Raw genomic sequence first — 21,411 nt, forward strand, 5'->3', positions numbered from 1 at the left:
GATGAAAAATCGACTGACGACAAAAGATTCAAGAATGGCAGTCATGAAAATGAAGGTTTGCGGTATTGCAAAGGATGAAGTTTGAACTGAATGACTTCTCTTGAACATGTCAGTGACACTAAGATGAATTGGAAGCATTGACCCACAACAAAGTCATGGATGGTATGATAGACCAACAGTGTGATAACCATCAAGCTGAAAGACCCAACCCACATAGTCACGGTGATGATGTGAAAGTGTCATGTTCAAGAGTGACTTGCTACCATAAAGTGTTTTCCCGTTTTTCCAATTTTCTCCAGTGATTGCTGACCAGTACCTCTTTATTTTTAATCAAGCTTGAAGAGAATAACATATGCTTGTTGTATAATTTCACCCTTTGGGTGAATCCACCGCTATTTGATGCTTTAACGAGTCTAGCGAAGGTGAAACTCGGTCTTGTCTAGATGGACAATTTTGTCGCTATTTGATGTTTTTAACGAGTTTAACGACAAATATAACTCAGTCCTTTTATTTTTTGTAAGTTAATCTCTTAAGTCCGAAAAAGCGTAAAATAATACAAGAGAGATATCATCTCCAATCCTTTGACGAGTTGGAAAGGACAAGTGCTTGGAAATATTTTCATGTTTAGAGAGTCTGAAAAGAGCTTAAAGAGGACTCCATTTTGAGGAACAAGTGGTGTCTAAGGTAGCAACTGGTTCCGGTGATGTTGGAACTTCTCAAAACATGATGATTTCTGTGAAGAGGATGGCTAATAAGACCACTCATTGCAACTATTCCTCAAAAAGGGTAAAACAACCAAGTGAAAGCATATGATTGGCCAAAGGGATGGTGGCGATGGGATGAAAACAACCAAGGCTCAACTGACAAAAAGGTTGATAGAATGGCAATCACAAGGCTTAAAATGGAAATGGGTTCATTTTTACACAAGCTTGAACCATAGGGAACTATGCTTGGATTTAGTTTCATGTTTACACAAGCTTGAAACGAAAAATTATGCTTGGATTCAATTTCATTTTTACACAAGCTTAAAATGAAAAAATATTCTTGGAATTGGTTTACATACCCCCAGCATGATCAAAGGAATAGTCTTCTGTAACCAGAGGGAAGTCATTGCAGTGAAGAAGGACAGTTATCCAACACCTTTTTGGCTTCGTCCAGGTAGGGACAAAGGTGAATGGGTTGATTCCCTTCACATAACCTATAGGGAAACTTAACTTTACCATTAGGTGCATGCCCCCCAAGCTTCATTACATTCAACAAAGTAGACTACTCGTGGCTATCAGGTGGATGGAATGAAGGCTCATTTACGAGATCAAGTGAAAGACTCGACTGGGATTTTACAATATCTACTCAAAGACTCGACTTAAAACTTGGGACCTTGTTTCATTTTTTTTAACGAGCTTGACACAAGACAAGGAACTATGCTCATACTCCTTGTTTCCTTTTTTAACAAGCTTGCCACAAGACAAGGAACTATGCTCATGAACCTGTTTCATTTTTTAAATGTGTTGACACAGTAAAAGAACTATCCTCATATTCCTTGTTTCTTTTTTTAACGAGGTTGACACAAGACAAGGAACTGTCCTCGTATGCTTGTTTCATTTTTTAACGAGGTTGACACAGTAAAAGAACTATCCTCATATTCCTTGTTTCTTTTTTTAATGAGGTTGACACAAGACAAGGAACTATCATCGTATTCCTTATTTCTTTTTTTAACGAGGTTGACACAAGACAAGGAACTATCCTCGTACCCTGGATCACAACTCATAAGAGGTCATGTTTTGGTTCCAATTCCCCCAGTCCATGATGTAAAACATCATTGAATTGATCGTCAGTTGATGTAGGTATGGAATAGGTTGCCACATAATTAACCCATGGCGGGGATGATACCATTTGTACAAAAGGACCATTTAGGGAAGATGGTTGACTAGGAGTCATATTTGGACCAGGAAATGAAAGCTGGTCAATAGTGACAATCCTACCTTCGTGCGAGAAAAAAAATCACTCGAAAGAGTGTTGAAACAATAGCTCCCATGTCATAAACATAGTCGCACCCAAGAAGTAAATTGTAATATAGAGGGCCGGGGACTACCATCACATTCAGATAAACGATTTTTCCTCCCAAAGTAATGGGTAACCGATGGAGGATCCCTAATGGTTGACTAGTTCCTTTGTTAAAAGCCAACAAATTTTGGGTAACTGGCACAAGCGGCAGCGAACCAAGCGCTTTCCAAGCAATTAAGGAAAGGATGCTCACTGATGCACCTTCATCTATAATAGTGCCAGATACAATCATATTACAAACCTGTACTATGATCTAGAAAGGCACATAAGAAGGAAGACGGAATCCTGCTAGTCGATTCCAATCAAAGGAAGTGACTAGACTACTTGGAGGGGGTACTGTAGAAACGGGATAATTAACCCTTTGAGTTACGAGAACGTGAGGATTTTCCTCATGTCTTGATGGAACAGGCGGAATGCCCCCAAGCTCATTTGAATACAAAGAAACAAAAAGAACCTGAGTGGTATCATATTCACTCTCTTCGGGAAAGGTACGATTAGCTGAAGGTGAAATTGGGTCAACTTTACCTTGACCTGTTGATTTTGGTAGGGTATAGACTCATAGGATTCACTTTCAGAGAGAGTGGTTTCGACCGACTGTTGATTTTGGTCAGTCAATTCATCAACTAGTGAATGATTTAGGGGGAGTTTGCTGTAACCAAATGGAAGTCGTTGCGGTGAAGCAGGATGGTTATCCAACACTTTTTTGGCTTCATCCAGATAGGGACAAAGGTGAATGGGGTGTTTTGTTGGGAAAAGTATCTATTCAGAATGCCCCTATCCCACTTTAAGGTGTGATAGTGCCTTAGCAACAAACAAGGAAAACTACTTGAGTATTCTTCTTTATGAAATGTAAATGAGGAGAAAGGATGTAACTAACCTGTGTCTTTCGCTAGTTTGTTGATCCAATCGCTCCTCTCTTCAATAGCCCCCAGCTCCCTGCTCCCTTATCGGCCCAGCTTCACCGAATTCCTGCAAGATCACAAGAGAGAGAAACTACACGAAGATGTAGATATACATTCATAAAAAGCTCAGGATCAGATTAAGCTAAACATGCAAATATAACAAAACATCATTGATACACAGCATGTAGGAGAAACTCAAATAATTTTATTGATATGATAAGAAAGTCCAAGAGGAGATACAACCAAGTGAGTCTCGATCCAGCATCTACCTCCCAGCAAAGGAATCCCTTCCTCTCCTCCAACAAAGCATAAATCACCCAAAGTACTAATCTCAATCTCAAACCAACAGCAATTCTCTGCAAAGTACAAAATTCCAGCCTCTGGATCTCTGGGATGAGGGATCCATATATAGATGTAAGCAAAGAGGATGAGTCAGCTTATGTTTTGACTTGTGGCTTCTCTCTGTCAGTTCTTGCTTCCACTTGGAGACTGAGAGCCTCTTACTCATCACTTGGTCGAATTCAGTGAGGCAAGTGTCATTGGAGAAGATTCTGGAAGCTTCCATGGTCTTTCCACCTCGTTGAATGACTCTGCCACTTGTCATTTCCCGCTCAACGCACCTGGGTAGTGCATTCAAGTGCGTTGCAATGCACCTAGCCAGTGTATTTGGGTGCTTTGCAATGCAGGCAGCTAGTGGAGCTTCTGAATTGATCCTGATTTGACTAGTTCTGAGTGGTTTTTGGTGGAGAACTTCTGGGAGAAGCTGTCATTGGTTGACCTTGTTCCTTTAGGAGCTATAACAACATCTTTAGGGACTTTGGATCCCTTGGATTATGGACATTTCATGCTCAAAGCTGTAAGGCACAAAAATGTCTATAACAGTTGCCCCCTAAAGTATGAGGCCGTTTATCGGGTGAAATGCTTTATTAGGAGGATCCGAAGTTCTTTCAATGCTGGGAGGAGACCTGTAATAAGATACAATACAATACATTATTTTTCATACTGTTTTCATGATCTAGCTGAGGCGGGCATTCCCATGCCCAGCTTTATAAATTCATTTTATGTACATAGGACAGACAATCGTCTGATGGTAGACTGATGATTCTGATGAAATCATCATCCTTTTGGTAGGATGATTATCTGTTCTGCAGTGCTGTACATGTTAATGTCTTTATTTTTCCTGAATATATATCGCAGCCCGGATGGATGAAACTAGATCCGGGGTCTTCAATCTCGTCCGATATTCACTCTAAGTACAAGTCGATCCATGTGAGAAATGTTTTGAAGTCGAACATGGAAAGACATCGCTTGATTACCAGTCAATGATGTAAACTGTTAACAAGGATGAGAGGAATCACCGATAATGATAATGACCCTCAAGGTACTGCAGTACAATTCACGTGGTGTGAATAAAGGACTTGGCGTCGGACACCACGCAAAATCTTTCGGTCGAAGGTCATTGATGTATACCTGTCGCCGGAAGTGAGAAACTTTCCATTGAGGTATGCAAGCTTCAAAGTACTGAAGGGGGTGTTCCTAGATCAACTTCTTGGATAATGAGCTGATGTCGACAAGAAGCGATCCGTCAAAGGAGGGCCTTAATGTATCCCACATCAGTGACACGGCATGGAGCAAATGATTTTGATGGAGGTGAAAACGATCTGATGATATATGGTTCAGGGTGGCGGTCATGAAAGAATGAAGTATAATTTATGGTAGTGGATGGGACACGGTTGACTTCTCTGGATGACTTCTCTTGAACATATCGGCGACACTTATATGATGGATTGGTAGCATTTACCCCAAAGGTGGATGGTATGGCGAGACCATGGTGATGTGATCGGTGAATGAAACAACCCAACCCGACTCAGGCACGGAGCGGAAGTGTCATGTTCAAGAGCGACTTGCTACCAATAAAGGTTCTTTGAGTTTCTTCCCAATTTTTCCCTAGTCATTGCTGACCAGTACCTCTTTATTTTTGTCAAGATTGAGGAGGATAACATATGCTTGTTCTATAATTTTCCCTTCGGGCAAACCCATCGCTATGTTTTAACGAGCCTAGCGATAGTGAAACTCGTTCTCGTCTAAAGACAAGTTTGTCGCTATTAATGTTTTTAACGAGTCTAACGACAAAGATAACTCGGTCCTTTTCATTTTTAGAGAGTCTGAAAAGGTACGTAAAGTTAACTCTGGAAGTCCTTTTTCGTCATCTAATCCCTTAAGTCCGAAAAAGTATAAAACAATACAGAAGGGATGAATTTTCGCTAGTTTTAACGAGCCGAACAAAACAAGCGCTCGATCTTTTTGTGCAATAATCCCTCAGGTCCAAAAAGATTAAAATCTAGAGGAGGGATAGTTCTTCCGGTCGCTTTAACGAGCTGGAAGGCCAAAACTCGGCAATCTTTTCATATTTTACGAGTTAGATGAAAAGAGCTTAAAGAAGACTCGTCTTTTGAGGAACGAGTGATAAAATGGGTAGCAGCTGATTCCAGGTAAGGGTTGGAATTTTCCAATCACGGCAGTGTCACAAGGATGGCTAGTGAAATCACTCTTCGCAGCTGTTCCTCAAAATGGGTAAACAATCATATGGAGGTGAATGATCGGCCAATGGAAAAGTGGAGGTGACGGTGCAAACACGACCAAGGCTTTAATGGCTGATAATGTTACACTCACGGTGGTTATTTACCGGAGGACAGTTCATTTTTTAACGAGCTTAAACGCGGGTTGAAACACTTGCTTGGTCTTATGTTTATTTTTTAACGAGCATGAACTATGTGCTAAAACTGCTCGATTAATCCAGTCATATGATAAGAATCTCTCACGTAAGATGCCATTTTTTATGGAGCTTGCGCCTTACAAAGCTATGCCCCGCATCCTTTCGTTATGCAAGTTTGGAAATGACTAATCCTACGAGTTTAAAGGGTTAGACCTACGGGTTTAAAGGGAGGACCTAAAAATTTAAAAAATAAATAGCCGCCCCTTGCTTTCACTCCAAAAGGTTTGCATGCCTCCAGGTATAAAGTACGATTTCAAGGTTACCCCTCAATTTGCAGATAAAACATTTGTTCTACCAGGAAAGGCCTACCTCTTTCAGGTTACCAAAGATTGTCTCATTTGCGCAGCAAACAAAACACCTCTTCAGTGATGTCTACCGAGATAAACAAAGGTGAATGATGACGCCCGCCGATTCACATAACTTTGACAAAAGAATCTTATTCTAGAAAAACCCCTCTTCCAATCACGGACGGGGTACGGACTAGTCATATTCTCCCGCGGAAACCTACCCTATACCCAAAGTTTTCCTGCCGAAGCAGACCATGACGCATGCCCCCTGGGTTCCAGTCATATCCTTCCGAATTACTCGCGCTCATCGGGAGGACGGACCGTGGGTTGAGACATTTCTTGTGTGAAGAGACCATTTAGGGATGGTATATGACTATTTGCGATGCATGATCCGGGAAATGAAATCTGGTCCACAAGCTTGACCACTCTTCCTTCGTGCGGAAAACACATTACTCTAAAGAGTGAGGAGACGATGGCTCCCATGCAATAAATATAGTCTCATCCAAGGAGTAGGTTATAATCCAAGGGTCCTTGAACGACCATCATGTTCATTTGAATGGTCTTCCCTTTCAATGTTATGGGTACATTGGGGAGGATCCCTAAAGGTCGACTGGTTCCTTTATCAAAGCCTGTCAGATTTCTCATTTCAGGCAAAAGCGATGGCGAACCAAGCGCTTTCCAAGCAGTAGAGGAAAGGATACTCACAGATGCCCCCTCATCAATGATGGTGCCAGCCATGACCATTCTGTATATTTGGACGATAATTCGGAATGGTATGCTTGCTGGCAAACGGGGTCTGCCTAGTTGGTTCCAGTCGAAGGATACAACTAGGTTGCTTGGTGGTGGGACCGAGTAGACGGCCGGATACGGCTCTGACGAACTTCCTTCATGCGATAAAGGAATGGGTAGGTTGCCCCCGTGTTCGTCGGAGTCTGTGTTGATGAAGAGAATTTGGACGGTGTCATCCTTGTTCTCCTCGGTGATTGTGTCATTCGAAGATAAATCCTCTGAAGGCAAGACCGGGTCAACTGCCGCCTCGACCTTTTGACTTTCGTCGGGTATGGATTCAGCTGGTTCATCTTCAATGACCTGCGCTTCAGCTGACCACTTGAGCGGGTTAGCTGGATTCTCAACTAACGAAGGACTCGGCAAAAGTTTTTTATATCCAGGAGGAAGTCGTAACGGTGAAACCGGACGATCATCCAAAACTCTTTTAGCTTCGTCTAAGAAGGGACAACGGTGGATGGCGTGGTTTCCTTCGCACAGTTTACAAGGAGATCTAGCTCTCCCTTTTTGTCCTGGGACTTCACTTTCGCTAGTTGACGGTGTGCTTTCAACATGGCAATCAGAGGTTGACGCCACCGGATTGTGCAAACGGGGAGACCAGTCCCTTAGTATCCGAGGGATGCAGGGACAATCTCTGTGAAAGTGGTCTCCCTTGCAAATGACACATGGCGATTTAGGCCTGGTCAGTGCAGTGTGTGGATTTTCGTTAGACGGCACTCGTTTTCCCCCAGTTGCTTTTGGATCCTTCTTCTTCTTCTCTTTCTTCTTCTTTTCCTTCTTCTCCTTAGGAACTTGGTTTTTAGCTTTACCAGTCCCGTCAAGCGAAGAGGAAGGAGGAGAGGAAGAATTAGAGGAAGTAGAAGGCTGGTGGGTAACTCTGGACTGGTCTAACTGCTGATTCGACTGTTCAGGGATAGTGGTGTTCTGAACGACATTGGTTGAGAAGAGCCAGACCGGCAAGCCAATTGTCAATCCTGGAAGTGACAATGTGGCCATATGGGGCGCACCAACATCTCCCCAAGAGGAGAAGGGACTAGGATTTCCACCAAGGGGAATTCCTTGGTTGGTAGGCTCCATTTTCTCAACCTAAAGATCAACGCAGGAAAAAGGGTATGAATATTCCGTTTAAAATAAATTTTAACGATGCTTGGACACAACTTGCTTTTTCAATTTTAAAGAGTCGAGAAAAAGAAAAAGATGACTCTAGTCTCCTTCGATTTTTAATGAGCCTGAAGTGACAAGTGCTCAGATGGACCTTTTCCGTTAAGGAGTCTGAAAAGGAACGAAAGGGACTGCTCTGGAGTTCTAGGTAGAGGGTGTGCCAAACCAATCGCAAAACCGCAGAATACTTTTTAAGGTACGGGCGGTCAATCTTCCCGAATGTTGTGTTCAGTGCATTGCGATCAGTAGGGCGGCCGACACGGCTTCCTATGGATAAAGGTTTTATGCCTATAGGGGTCTCCCAATATATACTCGACGGTACGTGGGAGCACAATCCGTACTAGCACTTATCGTCTCTCAGGAGGAATCACCCAACCATCAGTGAGGCCGACAGTCACCAGGTTTTACGACGCCGGAACACGTCTCTAGCCTAGACCTCTATGTTGTGCGTTAAGTTACAAAGCGTTGTTAAGTTCATTCAATTTATTTTAGGTTGATCTTTCTTAGAATTTTGCCTTTTTGGATCACCACGAGATGTAGATACAATTCCTAAATGCAGTCTAAAGATGATAAGCAAGCTTTTATCTCTTTTCAACAATGAAAATCCTAGCTACAAGGGGAAAAGAAAGACACAATCTTTTCTCAAAGAGCATAGAGCACACTGTAAATGCACTTTTCCTAAATCAAACCATACAAACTATCATTATGCAAATGCACAAATGCATGTATTTGTTTTCATTTTCTTAATATTGATGCCTAAAAAGAAAGCTGTTGTACAAATTTGAATTCGATTTCAAGTGAAAACACAAACAAGTTTCTTTTTGAAATCAAAAAGACGATTACGACACTTTATGATTTTGAAGTAAACACTTGTTTCGACACTAGAAATTCATAAATTCAAACCAAAATACAAAAGTAAAAGCGCAATCAACTGTCAACAGCAACAAACTTTCTCCTAAGATCAAAACGACACTTACGACAGGTCTAGATCTAAGAGCGACAGTATGACTAGTTTACTTTTGTAATGGGTGTTGGACACCTAATCCTAAAGGGTTAGTGTGGAAGCCGAAAAGACTAAGTAGTCCAAGAGACCTTGGGATCTGAAACCCAAGAGTCACAACATTGTATTATAAATGTACATCTCCTGTTAATAAAAACGTACTGCATGATTATCTTTCATATCTTTCTTTGCTATCCATGTGTGTTTAACATGGTATCAGAGCAGGCGTATTCCTGCCCTGCATAATTATTTTGAGCCATTTGTTTTATGGACTTTATGTGCAGATCATTTCTGCCATCAATTATGCATTTCATGAATATCTTGTCATGAATATTTTCTCAGCTGAAATTTAGCTGTAATCTGTTATTTCCCAGTGCTATTTTTATTCACCTGCCTTCTAAAAATGCTCCTTGCTCAGACCTGCCATCTCTGCGCCCTCTGTCCTGACACTGTCCCTCTCTGCGCATGAATATTTGAATGTATCGCTGCCCCTCTCCGCGCAGGAATATCTGACACTACCGGTGCCTGTCTGCCATATTTTCTGTCCTGCTTTGAGGAGACAATACGAGAAGCGTTGCAACAAGAGATTTGCACTCAAACGCTCAGTGGAGAACCCGACTTTACAGCGCTCAAGAAAGAAGGCGGATTCCTCTGGTGTGGTCGATGTAACGCCAAATAATTATTGGAAAAAGTATCAGAGGATGCCAGGTCTGGAAATTTTCCATAGCCTGTGAGCTCTGCAGTCCGCGTTATTTATTTGTTAGGTTTCTTTATTTTCCCCCATTTCAACTGTTACACATCAGTTTGAGAAACTGCTCATTCTGCGTGACTGTTGTGCAAGAATCTCATCTAATTTTCTTCTTGTTGCAAAATCCACTAAAAATATACAAGCTCTCTCTGGTCTCGGGCAATCAAAGATTGCGAAGAGCGAAGTGGCCCAGCGGCCAATGACTTTGTAGAAATTGGTCAATCATTTATATCGGGGTTAAATTTGAATGTGTACATACCTACTGGAGAATGCGAATCGATATAAGTTGTCTAAAATTTATTTCATCGTCTGCAATTTCGCAATGCAATGTGTTTCCTGAATGTTCGGAAATTAAACTATTAAGTGTGACTGCCTTCGAAAGGAATCCATGCTAAATAGGAAAAGATGTTGATTGAGGCCCCAGTTTTGACATAAATCTTTCCGTCAAGAGGTCCCTTCTACGAAGTCTTCCTTTGTCGTAAGCTTCTACATGTTGGAAAAATTCCAGGAAAAGCCACCGGAAGTAGAAAAACGCTTGGCATTGCAGGCCACGGAAGATGCGTGCCAACCTGTGTGTTGTGAGGAGTTGGTATAAAGAGCAGATCTGAACCCATGGAAGACCTCTGAGCGCCAGGAAGAGGCGTGCCAACACACACCTGTCTGTTGTGAGGAGTTGGTATAAGAGCAGATCTCAACCTATGGAAGACGTGGGAGCGCCCAGTACCAACATGTCTGTTGTGAGAAGGTGCATCGACAACATCTAATTAGATTGGGTTTGCATGTTGCCACGCACTCACTCCAAAGAAATCGGAACCCACTAACTCTAAGCATGGGTTTTCATTTTTGAGATTTCTTCTAACAAATACTTGCATTCACTAGTCCAATCCACGGGGTTGCATGAACGAACTGTAATGCGTTGCCTCATCTCGGACTGTGCTACGCTGATACGAAGGACGTGAGGAACCCACATAGCCTTCTTAAGCTCTATCTGGTATGCCTTCTGATCCGCTTCCTCAGATCTAATAGCTAGCTCATCTGCTGTATGCCGAAGGATTTGCTCTGCTTGGTCATTGAAAACAGAAAGCCAGGCTTCACCACTTGAATCGGATGCCTTGACCACCATAATATACCTTAGGCTGCACTCAGTTTCATGCTTCTGACAACAAAAGTGCCCAGTCGTAATGCAGGTCCGTGGAAGTGTAAAACAAAGAAGTAAGGAACGCGTATAAAAGGGTTGTCCACACATGTTATGTTTGGGGCAAACCAGCACACATTAAATTTCACTATTCCATCCATTTACAGATCATAAGAGCCAATCAACAGGTCCAATCGTGCCAATCTCCAACATTTGGTGTGAAGGGGATTTTAGTGGGATCGGTTGCTTCGACCATCGAATTGCTGTGGTGTTCACTTTTGTATTATGATTGCTAATATATTTGGTTCTCTTGCTCTTTCTCATCTTTCCACAAGTCGTTTGTATGCGCTTTTTCTAGGAGGTGTTTTTTGGCAAAGGCTTTTGTGTGGCTGAAGTGAAGCTGAAAGCACTCTTGCACAAGGAGCAGAGTATGCTATATTTTACAGGCTACTGAATTCATTTCTTGCAGCCAGAATAAAAATGCAGTAAGGTCCATCGTCAACATTGTCAAGCAACACTTGTCCTTCTTTCTTTGCAAGATCATTCCAGAGACTCACTACCACTGTCTTCTTGCTTTCATCTACAATTGTAATATCACGCTTGGGGATTTCTTCGTTGTTGCTTAGAACTTGTGATATACTCCCAAAGTTGTACTTATATTCTGGAATATGGGTTCCTTCCTCAACTGCTTCTTCAACTTCTGAATTTGCATGCAAAGTCATCTCATAATCATTTGCTACTGTCTTGAATTGTTTGTAGAAACTTGAAATATATGTTATAGATTTGCAATCAAGGATTGCAATTATGCATACAATGATGATGAAGATTGAAGGTGTAATATCAAGTCTATGGTGACTGAAATGGAATGAAATTCTTTATGTTCTTGACTTCAAGCTTTGAGCAGACCCAAAGCAATTCACACTGGTCTTCCTATTTGAAGGGGTTTTGAAATTCAAGTTTGGCGACTGAAATACATAGATATTCAAGTTACAAAACAAGTGTTATGACTTCTGCAAATGTTTGGGTTGTCGTATGTTGATCTAGATTTTTGAAGAACCAGGTTCTCTACTTCCCAGCTACTTCTTTATTACAATTTGTTGGCTAAGATTTTTTTTCTGTGTAATTTTGCACAGAATATGTTCATGGTATGAAATTGCATTGTATATGGAAGTATATTGAGAAGCTACATACTTGAAGATTTTTTTTGAAGACAAAGTGGTACACCAATCAATTTTTTTGCAGTGATATTATTGTGAAATGGATAGAATGGGTGTTGTATTAGGATTACTGAACACTCTAATACATTCTACCACGGAAAATACAATTATGATTGATAAAGCCATTGTCGCAAACATTCAAATCTGTTTGAAAAATGTACAAGAAAATATTGAGTTTTTGCAGCTGGAAACAAAGCTACAGCAGGAAGAATTACAGCAGTGGAGTCATCATTCTGAACCTGTTTCTGTTCATAACAATGAAGCAGACTCCCATAAACAGCAAGTCAATATTGTTCAAGTTCATTTATATTTAGTACCCAATAAAGCAGCAAGTGTACATGCAGATGCAGAAACTCAATCTGCACTTCCCAAGCCCATCATCAGACCTTGGGAACAGCTTGTCCACAACAAGCACAGAACTGGTCTTGGATATGACAAGGACTTGTCCTTTCATATTCCAGACTATGCCAAGCCCATTTAGTTTCAGAGTGTTGGATTCATTCATAACAGTTCACTTGCTCCTCATGACAGCTCACCTCCAGCTGTTCCAGATTCTGCCCCTCTTTCACAGCAACAACAACAACAAAAACAACAGATCGTGAAATGCCAACACTGTGACCGAGTTGGCCATTTGAAAGATCAATGTTTTGATCTTCATCCATGTAAGCACTGTCATAAAACCACTCATTCTTCAAACAGATGCTTCAAAAACAAACGTCCTGCAAGAACAAAGATTCATCTTGGATGGATCGCTTCTTGGCAATGGGCATCAACAGCCAAGAAGATATTCCAAACACATGTCAGAACTTGTTCCAGAGTATTGAACAGTCTTGCAGTTGAGTTTTCTCCATCTTCTCACCTTGTATCTGACAGGGGGGGAAATGATGGTCATCTACAAGCTTCAAAGTCACATCAAGCGAGCCTGAGCCACAACCTGCCACACCAGTTTCAGAGTTGTAGCCAGAGACAAAGATGCCTGAACATGCCTTCAGTTGGCAATCTGGGACACTTCCTCTAGCAGAAGACTCCAGCTTCTTGCCAGTTTTGGAAGAGTTCCAGGAATCGCAGAGTTGTTGGTCATCCTTAAACCATGACAGATTGAGAACACTTCCTCTAGCAGAAGACACCAGCTTCTTGCTAGCTTTGGAAGAGTTCCAGGAATTGCATTAAGCATTCGAGAGTTGTTGGTCATCCTTAAACCATCACAGATTGAGAACACTTCCTCTAGCAGAAGACTCCAGCTTCTTGTCAGTTTTGGAAGAGTTCCAGGAACTGCACTAAGCGTTCCAGTGTTGGTGGTCATCCTTAAACCACCGCCCTTTTTACCAACATTTCATAGAGCACATTCAGCCTAGTGCTGCCATGCATTTTTTTCACATTTTGCATTACAGCTCTCTTCTTGGACTCATACATAACCCTTCGGATTAAGGGGGGGAATGTTGGACACCTAATCCTAAAGGGTTAGTGTGGAAGCCGAAAAGACTAAGTAGTCCAAGAGACCTTGGGATCTGAAACCCAAGAGTCACAACATTGTATTATAAATGTACATCTCCTGTTAATAAAAACGTACTGCATGATTATCTTTCATATCTTTCTTTGTTGTCCATGTGTGTTTAACAATGGGAAACTGCAAATGATGTAACAAATACAGTTTCTTTTATACAACTGAGGCAGAATTAAGGCAGAGAAAAGGGGTTTTCAGATAGGTACACACACTGATAACAGGCTACAAAAATCAGAGATAAAACTGAACAAAATGAAGCAAAGAACCACAGCTGCACAGGGCAAAGGTTGATCAGCACACCTGTTGCACAGAGAAACTGAATTGCAGCGCAGGTAGCCCTCTCGGGACCTGCGTTGAAATGCAGAGTCTCTTCACAGAGCCTGCGCTGAAGCAGAAACGAGAATTGTCTCTGGGTTCTGGGTCACGGTTTGCAGTTTGATCTAAGGTTTTTGGCCGGATAAAAGCTATCAATAAGGTACAATTAGAAGGATGATTTAAAGGAGGACTAAGAGCTATCACAAAGGGCAGTTAGAGCATTTGTGGATCAGCTTGTTCAGATCATAAACAGGCCCAGTGAGTGGACTAGAGTGGTAGATCTCTACTTTGCATTTGTAAATGGCAAATGCAGTTCGATTCGCCACTCCTAAGTTTATGAGAAGAACAACAATAGAAACACAAATAAACTAACTAGATACGTTCCCCAGCGGAGTCGCCAATTTGTTGTTGGGAAAAGTATCTATTCAGAACGCCCCTATCCCACTCTAAGGTGTGATAGTGCCTTAGAAACAAACAAGGAAAACTACTTGAGTATTCTTCTTTATGAAATGTAAATGAGGAGAAAGGATGTAACTAACCTGTGTCTTTCGCTAGTTTGTTGATCCAATCGCTCCTCTCTTCAATAGCTCCCAGCGTCCTGCTCCCTTACCGGTCCAGCTTCACCGAATTCTTGCAAGATCACAAGAGAGAGAAACTACACGAAGATGTAGATATACATTCATAAAAAGCTCAGGATCAGATTAAGCTAAACATGCAAATATAACAAAACATCATTGATACACAGCATGTAGGAGAAACTCAAATAATTTTATTGATATGATAAGAAAGCCCAAGAGGAGATACAACCAAGTGAGTCCCGATCCAGCATCTACCTCCCAGCAAAGGAATCCCTTCCTCTCCTCCAACAAAGCATAAATCACCCAAAGTACTAATCTCAATCTCAAACCAACAGTAATTCTCTGCAAAGTACAAAATTCTAGCCTCTGGATCTCTGGGATGAGGGATCCATATATAGATGTAAGCAGAGAGGATGAGTCAACTTATGTTTTGACTTGTGGCTTCTCTCTGTCATTTCTTGCTTCCACTTGGAGACTGAGAGCCTCTTACTCATCACTTCGTCGAATTCAGTGAGGCAAGTGTCATTGAAGAAGATTCTGGAAGCTTCCATGGTCTTTCCACCTCGTTGAATGACTCTGCCACTTGTCATTTCCCGCCCAACGCACCTGGGTAGTGCATTCAAGTGCGTTGCAACGCACCTAGCCAGTGTATTTGGGTGCTTTGCAACGCAGGAAGCTATTGGAGCTTCTGAATTGATCCTGATTTGACTAGTTCTGAGTGGTTTTTGGTGGAGAACTTTTGGGAGAAGCTGTCATTGGTTGACCTTGTTCCTTTAGGAGCTGTAACAACATCTTTAGGGACTTTGGATCCCTTGGATTATGGAATTTCATGCTCAAAGCTGTAAGGCACAAAAATGTCTATAACAGGGTGATGATTCCCTTCACATAACCTACAGGGAAACTTGATTTTTCCCTTCTTTCCATGAACTTTACTACCACTAGTTGATGGTGCGTCACCAACATGATCTCGAGAAGTTGATGACACAGGATGATGTGAATGGGAAGAAAATTATTCTAAGATCTGAGGAATATCAGGACAATTTCGAAGAAGATGGTCTCCCGCACAAAGTTTTCATGGATATCGAACTTTGTGAGGCTGACGGACAGTTTCTCATATGATGTTGCATTCAAAGCAATGGATGCTTGGTTGCCCCTCTGCTAAATTTTCTTCTTCTTCTTCTTATTCCCTTTCTTCTTCTTCTTAGCCACTTGGTTACTAGTACCAATACTTTCACCAGGCGAAGAGGAATAATGGGAGGAAGAAACGACCAAGGAAGAAGGCAAAGCGTCAACGTTAGGATCAATTGGAGGTTGATTTTGTCCAATTGGAGGTGTACCCAATTGCGAAGAAACCACGACATTTTGAACCAAGGAGGTTGAAAAAAACCATACTGGAAAGCCAATGGTAAATCCCAGAAGGGACAATGTAGCCATATAAGGAGCACCAATATTTCCAAAAGGAGGAAAAGGAGTAGGATTCCCATTAAAAGGAATTCCTTGATTGGTGGACTCCAAATTTGTCGCCATATGTTTCAACCTAAGATCAACTAAGGAGTGAGCGTGGAGGATGTTATCCATGGTCAATTAATTTTATTTTAATCAAATTAACATAACAAAACAAAAGAGGTATAATCTAGGAAAAAGGTTTACCAAGCAACTGTGAACTGCAGAATACCTCTCGGGGAACCGAGAAGTACGGGCAAGAAATCTCCCCGAATTTTCTGTTCAGTGTATCACAATGTACAAGGCGACTGACTTGGTTACCTAAGGATGGATAGCAACCTAGTGTTTTCCTCCCATATATACCCAAAAGTACGTGGAGGCCCAATCTGTATAAGTGTTATCTAATGCAAAACCGCACAGTGAGAGCATTCCCATATACTTTACGTATTGTAACACTGCCCTGTATACCCTAAGGTACATGGACGAGCTACGATATACTCACGTACGTCGAATGAGGTGTCACACTTGGGATGTACTGCGGACAAGTTAGCGACAACTGCTTTGTTTTAAGACGCCAGAACACATCTCTAGCTTAGAACCACTAAATGTTCTCGTTAATGACAATGCTCCATTAGGTAAATTGATGTTTATTTTAAGTTGATCTTCTTTAGAATTTTCCTTTCAAGGTTCAACACGTGATGTATGTTTGCAATTCCTAAAACGCAACTAACATGATAAGCATTCTTTCCATTCAATTTAACAATGAAAATCCTTAGCTAGTAGGGATATAGCAATCATATTCCTTTTGATCAAAGAGCAAAGAGCACATCTAATGCAATTTCCCTAGCTATTCATTTCAAGCATTCACAAACTACAATATTTATAATGAAAAATTCATGTATTTCTTTTCGATTTCCCTTAATGTGAATGAACAAAAAGGAAAAATAATGCACAATCTATCAATAAAATCTTTTCATAAAAAAGACGATTTTGCGACAATTTATTTTCAAGGAAAGGAATACTTTCCGACACTTTCATTTTCAAAGAAACGAGGAATTACGACACTTTCAACGAAAAGACAAATCATATGCACACATCAATCAATTGATCTTTCATGAATGAAGACTTCACGACAATTCAATTTTCGAAGGAAAAGACGATTTTACGACACTTCCTTTCGACAAAGATTAATCAACGATATTCTAACTTTGACTATAGACTCATAATGACAAAGAAAACATTAAATAAACATTAATCAATCAAATCAAAGTAGGGCTAGATTAAGGAGATGAAATACTATTTTCAGAGACAAAACATCATTGACATTCAGCAACTCATTCAAACAAGAGAAAATTGGCAAAAAATTTCAGTTCCTAGATGGGAAACTGACCCTCAAGGGATCAGCACAAGCAGCAGTTAGATATAGTGCACTGAATCACACTGGATCTATGCGGGAAGTGCACTGCAGTGCACTGTGTCCTTCATTGGACTGTGCTGGTGATAGTAAGCCATTCTGAAGGCAATTTTGACACAGTTTCGACTCAATTTTCAATGAAAGAAGACTGAAATTCAATCAACAACCATAAGTACAGTATGTAGAAATGTCTTAAGAGGCTGATAAGCTACTAGGATGGATGATCGCTCCCAACAGAGTCGTCAATTTGTTTTGGGAAGTTTTAGTGTTCTTGGATAAACACCTAACCCTCTAGACTAGTAGCTTAGTCTAGAAACAACAGTACAAAGCATTCTCTACCTTTTCTATAAACAATAGATAAAATAAGAGAATAGAGAACCTACTTGTAGCTTCCACTTGTTCATTATCTCCCTCGACCAATTCTGTTGCTCCTTCCCGTACTTAAGCCGCTTGAAAGTACCTGCACACAGACAGAAACAAGAACCCATCAAAGCATATGATAATGATCTACTGATTAAACATAGCATGGAATCAAGTACACGATAAGCATATGAAAGAATCAAAAGACAATACAAGAATATGGAAAAATCTTTGAACACTTTATTAGTGAAAGGAAGAGTTACAACCCAATTTTCCTGATTCAGCATCACTCCTCCAGTTCAATCCCATCCTCTCGTCAAACACCTTGACATCATTACAATACTTGGAATCAATGCAAATCTCATACCAACAACATCTCCCTATAATTCAATAATTTCCAGCCCCTGATCACTTAGATGAGTGGTCTTTTTATAGGTGAATGAAGGAACTATGCCATGAATGGTGATAATGAATGCCCTCCCAAATTTAGAATTCAATTCCATGGAAGAATGAATAAGGGGATTGATGTTCCTTTACTCCCTTCCTCATCCAAATACGAACTCAAAGGAGTGGATAGCCTTGAAAAACTTCTAGAGGTATCTAATGGATAAGGAATCTTTCAAACCCTCATGGAAATTCGCTCAAATTCGCCCAGTGCAGGCCAAAGAGGGACCAAGTTCGCTGCATAGCACCCTGACATTGTATGGTTTGCATTACAACACACCATAATGAAGGCCTACCTACGTTGATCTTCTTAGAGGCAGTTTTTAGATGTTTTCAGTGATGGAACTTCTTGGGAAGTGAGGCATTCTGATGTTTAACTTCTTTTAGGGCATGTAACAACTGCATTAGGGGTTGATGGGCCCTAATAGTATCAATATGTAAGTTGGGGTTGATGTGCCAAAATGGATCTGTAACAATCGGGACAGAAAATTCCTCAGTACATTTTGGTCCAGTCTCTGGTTGATGTTGGACACCAAGCTCACTAATTCCACAGCTTTCCATCCCCAAATTGATGGCTAGACAGAGATTGTCAACGGGATGATTGTACACATTCTGTGCATGTACAACTCAAAGCATACACACACATGGGATGAGAGCCTCCCCTATGTCCAACGCAGCTATAACCGAGCTCTCCACAACTCAACTGGACACAAACCTTTTCAGGTGGGCTTGGGATTCCAACCACTATGTCCCATTGATGTGGCCATGCCATTTTCATCTACTCATGAAGATTCAACTCATGTCCAATTCAAAACCAATAAGGCAAATTGCTTCATTGAGCACATCCAACATATCCACCAACAGGTCCATGAAATTCTGGAGAAATCAAATTCCAAGTATAAGCAGCGACATGATCAACATCAATGGCCCCACAAGTTTTAGGTGGACGACAAAGTCTAGTTGCATTTGCAAAAGGAACGCCTTACCAGAGCCTATCAAAAACTCAAACCACTCCGATATGGTCCTTACACCATTACCAAGGCTATGGGAGACAATGCATTTGAGCTTAGCATTCCCCAATTCCTTGGCCTGCACCCAGTGTTCAATGTGGAGAGACTTCGACCATACTTCCCACCATTGCTAGACACATCATACATTGCAAAACAGCTCACACCTACAGAGTTAAATCCAGATTGCATGGAACAAGCCACAACTAATCGAATCATGGACACACAGATCAAGAACACCCAAAATAAAGGATCGAACTATATCGAGTTGTCAAAGCATGCCAACTCCTTCACCAGGGACCAAGTTCAGCGAAAGTTTCCTCATCTCATGGAGGAACTCAATGCAATGGGGACCATTGCTTCCTAAGGGGAGGAATGATCCAGGTGGATATTGGTGGCCATCTTCCTATTCCACTTGGACCCCCACCATTGTTTCTTTCAGTTTTTCAGTCTCCTTATTTGTAGCACAATTTACTATTTTTGGTAGTTTTTTCAGGTCCTGAACTTCCGGAGCCGTCTTTAGGCCATAAACAACATTTTTGGGAAAAACTAGGAGAAAAATTGATTTTTGACTAATGTTTCTCACTCAAAAGTTGTATTCCTCGGATATATCTTTCTAATGAGGTATTGTGCGCATCAAACAGAGATCGTATGCCAAAGTTACGACCTCAGGAAGTTGATGTACCAATTTACCCAAATGCGGCCCAGAGTTGGCGCTTCAAATACTAGGGTTAGGTTTTTGGATGTTTAGGGTTTTCCATTATTTCTCAGCAATAAATAGGCCTTTGAGCCTCATTGTAGCACAGTTCATAGGCATGTAGCTGCCACATCTCTTCTTAGAGATAAGCTACCATCGCTCGAGCTGGTCATATTTCCATTCTGTGTGTAAGCATATTTCAGTGTTTGAGATTAATGAAATGAAGTGTTATTTCTACTACATCTTTGTATTTATGGTTATATATGTAATTTATTGCATTCCTTTTTAAATCTAGATCAGTGGTATCAGAGTGGTCTACTCTTTCTTTTTTTCTTTGCATGTCCCCAACGAGGTCGGGATATAAGGAGTTAGGGCTTGAACTGGTCGAAGCTTTGCAAGACCAGCCTCACAAATCCTGATGGCCTCCCATGGAAGATGAAAAGAAATATGACGGGGCAGGAGATCCTATCAAAATCTTGCTCGAAGAAGCCCTCAAGGGACAAAGGAACACGATGATAGACAACTTTGCCCAGATTCTTCAGCGGCTACCCAAGGGCAACACATCTACTTCCGACAGCTAGTCTAAGAGTGCCACACCCTTTAAGGTACAAGTTAACTTTGACATTCCCATATCTGAGGGTCAGATAGATGCAGACGTTGTATGTGGGCTTGTTGGGGCCTGACCCAGGTTTGGAGTTAATTAGCCAAACAAATCCCTGTACCACTGGCCCTTTCAGCAACAATCCACGGAGCGCAGACTGAGGTCTCACTCGAAGTAGTATGGGGGGTTGTTGGAACCAGGATTCCACACCCTTGAGATGTCTGAGGGGTTGATTTGGTCCAACTATGAGTCCCTTCGCGCACTTCCTTGGCCTTCGCGCCCTAATATATTCGCCTTCGTGCAGCCCTAACCAAGGGTTGTGGGGCTTTCGCACTGCTGGAGCAACAATCTGTAATATTTCCCTAAGTCACACCCGAGATCTTTACTTATCTTCTTATAAAAACTAGTTATCTTCACATAAACAGATGCCTTATATTATATTTACTTATTCAGCACATTCATATGAGTTCACGCAGTGAATAAACAGTAAACTTGCAATTCATACCTAATAATACATAAAATAGGAAAAGATACACAGCAATATGGTAAAACTTCTCTTTTATTAATTCTCCCAATGGTTACAAACTCGATCTGTCCCGCGCACTCAGCTGCAAGGGTCCATGTACTCAGCTGCGCACTACTAGGCCTCTGCACACTCAGCTGCAGAGCCTTCTCCTACTCTACAACCAAAAGACATGACTTACACTTCGACTCAATGCCTCTATTCCTTCTTTTCCATAGATAGATGTCCCTCTTACACTTAGAGCCTCGTGCCAATCTTTCAAGTTAAAATTACATTACAAAAGCAAGGGCGGAAAACCCTATGACTCTATTAAGACTTCGCGCTCCATGCCCACAATTCGCAGAGTATTTTCAATGGACTTAGTAAAAACTTGGGCTTTAAGCCCCAAAACATGCCTTGGGGGGATTCCACACCCAACAAGCTCCCAAAACAAACATCATGACTTGCCC

The 21,411-nt window shown here is 41.3% G+C and overlaps 1 pseudogene; it reads right to left on the minus strand.

Moving 5' to 3' along the window:
• Window positions 1-10,547: 10,547 nt before the first annotated feature.
• On the minus strand, window positions 10,548-10,847 carry LOC149164066 (replication protein A 70 kDa DNA-binding subunit B pseudogene; annotated as a pseudogene).
• Window positions 10,848-21,411: the final 10,564 nt, after the last annotated feature.

The sequence above is a fragment of the Pinus tabuliformis genome, chromosome 5_1 (assembly GCF_031772625.1).
Source record: "Pinus tabuliformis cultivar Carrire ecotype Pingquan chromosome 5_1, CPIR1, whole genome shotgun sequence".
NCBI lineage: Eukaryota > Viridiplantae > Streptophyta > Pinopsida > Pinales > Pinaceae > Pinus > Pinus tabuliformis.